This window comes from Thamnophis sirtalis, unplaced genomic scaffold, assembly GCF_051295495.1.
Source record: "Thamnophis sirtalis isolate CommonGarterSnake01/CBP01778 unplaced genomic scaffold, rThaSir2_p1.2 scaffold_3, whole genome shotgun sequence".
Classification (NCBI taxonomy): domain Eukaryota; kingdom Metazoa; phylum Chordata; class Lepidosauria; order Squamata; family Natricidae; genus Thamnophis; species Thamnophis sirtalis.
The window spans coordinates 9,667,504-9,670,248 of NW_028261383.1; positions in this window are offsets into that span (position 1 = coordinate 9,667,504).

Genomic DNA, 2,745 nt, shown 5'->3' on the forward strand with positions numbered 1-2,745 from the left:
TCTCTGCGACCTTCCTTTCCTTTTTTATTTTATTTTAAATATTCCAGTTCCAAATATTTTAGCCACAATCTTCCTGAGCAGTCACAATTCCCCCCCCCCTTTATTTTCCCTCCCTTCGTTTTCAAATGCCACTTAGCCGCTACTTTAAATCTCTGGATAAGAATTTTTTTAACGTCCAAATTTAAGTTTTTCTTTACTCTTGGGTTGGCCAGCCTTCTTCCCAGTCCCAACACTTCGTCCAATCACTGCTCCTGCTCTAAACTTGGTCCGGATGCCCCGGTTTCAGAGTGGTCATTGAAGATGGCCACCATCCCTGCTGCCGGTCTAGAGAGCTTGTTTGAGACCAGCTGAGAAGGTCCTGAAACACCTATCCTTCTTCACCGTCCCTTTGCTCTTCGCGGTCCTGAAACACCTATCCTTCTTCACCGTCCCTTCAGAACGGTTCTGGCCCAAAGGCCTCCCAACGACGGTTTACCAGCTAGCGAACCCAGCAATATTTATGAAGTATGTTACATACTGATAGCCAGTATGGTAGTTTCCACCAGGATCCTCTGATCCGGCAGGAACAATACTCAAATGTGATTGGTCGAGAGGTCTGACAGCTCCCTATAAAAGGGCTGCTGCCAGACAGAGTCTTTGCTGGATTGTACATAGTTGTCACTTAATAAAGAGCTGTTGTTGCTGAAACCTGAGTCTTGCCTCTTCCATTCACCCAATCTAACAAAGTAGATGAACTGTCAGGTTTCCAAGTGATGAAACCCATTCAAAGAAGAAATGTGCAAAGTCCATCTTCGAAAGCAAAATTTCTTTTATTTAGGTAGGCATCAAATTGGTAAAATCTGTTCCAATTCCGGATCTGACACATCACATAATATTGGAAGTTAGAAACATCCCTCAAAAGTCACATTCTCCAATAAACACTCCATTCACATTGCAAGGTGTCTTCAAACTCCACCTTCCGTTCTCAGCAGGAACAGCCTCTGATCCCATGGGAAAAAAAGCTCACCTAGCCAAAACAATCCTCATTATATATTCGCTCCTCCCCCTATGTTAAGAATGGGGCGAGCCCAACCCCCCCCCTTTACATAGTAAAGAGAAAGAAAAAGGAATAGATGAGTATAATAGAGATCTAAATAAAATGGCTACATATATGTCAATTTCGGGATTGACAGGCTGCCCCCCCCCCCCTCAATTGAAAAGAAACTCCTGCAACGATCCAAAATACATACAGATTGCAATTAGGTTAAAATAAATAACACATAGACAAAGGAACAACTACTTCAGTGGTGGGTCCCTACTGGTTCAGACCGGTTCGTCTGAACTGGTAGTAGCTTGGCGGCCTGGGTCGCTGGAACCCGAAGCGACCCAGGCCTGCCACGCCACAAACCGGTTCTCCTGTTTTGTTTTTTGCTTCTGCCCATGCGCAGAGCAATTTTTGTTGCTCTGCACATTCCCCTGAGCAAACCGGCAGTAGTCACTGAACTATTTCCATGCAGACTGTCAAAAAAGCAGGAACTATAGAACACTAACAAAGTGTCTTTGTTTAACGAGACCAGGAAGAGTAAATAGTGATAGCACTTACAATCCTCTCTAAGCGGTTTACAGAGTCAGCCTATTGTTCCCAACAATCTGGGTCCTCATTTTACCCACCTTGGAAGGATGGAAGGCTGAGTCAATCTTGAACCAATAAGAATCAAACTGACCAATTGCTGGCAGCCAGTAATCAGCAGAAGTAGCCTGCAGTACTGCATTCTAACCACTGTGCCACTGTGGGTCTTTATGGCATCGTAAAGCACAATGAAAGATGCTAAAGACAAAAACAGTGTTTCACTTTAAAATGGTGGTGGGTTTTTGTGCCAGTTGTACACTTTTATTCCATTCTTTCCTTTCTTCTTCACATCTCTAAACGTGGAAAAATCTCAGTTTTTAAATTGTTTTTCTGATATAATTTTTTTTCTGTCACATCTATCTGGGCACTTTTTCCAGGAATTTGTTTTCCTTCGGTCTTCAATGGTTTTCCCCATCTTTAATTCAAATATTATTTTTAAAAAAGATTAAAATGCAAAGCTCCAAAACATTAAAGAAAAAACACAAAGACACAAATCAATTAAGACAAGAGCATTGAAAAAGAAAAAAAAACCCATACACAAAAGATTGAAAGAAAAAACTCCCCCAAATTAAAGAAAAATAAGACATTTAAAAATGGATTTAAAAAAGAAAAAAATTGAACACTTATACACATATTAGCCCTATTTTTTTGAATACTGATTAATACGTTATTACAATATTAATCTTCTGAGTTTCTATGCGGGACCCTTACATTCCTGAGATTTCCTGGTGGTCTCCCATCCCTGCTTAGCTTCCCATTTTCCCAGTCTGGGAGTTACAGACATGCACTTAAATACGCTTTGGGAGTTAGGTCTCTTGAAAGAAACATAAAGGGCCTGGAGTGTTGGGGTTTGAGCCAGACACCCCTAAATCTTAACACCACCTCTTCTGTCACGGGAGGGGAGGGGATTATGGTAATATAAACCAACTCAGGAATTCGGTCTCTGCACAACTCCCTCCCCCCCCCCAGCGGAAATCGTCCCCTTCTCGCGCTAATAAGAAAGTGGGGAGGACGTCAGAAACAACGCAGTACTGGCACACTGCAAACTTCACCACGGATGTGAGCATGCGCAGACTCCCTTTGCCAGCCCGTCCTCGGATTGGAATGAAAAGGAAAGCAGGAAGCGGGTCCGCCGG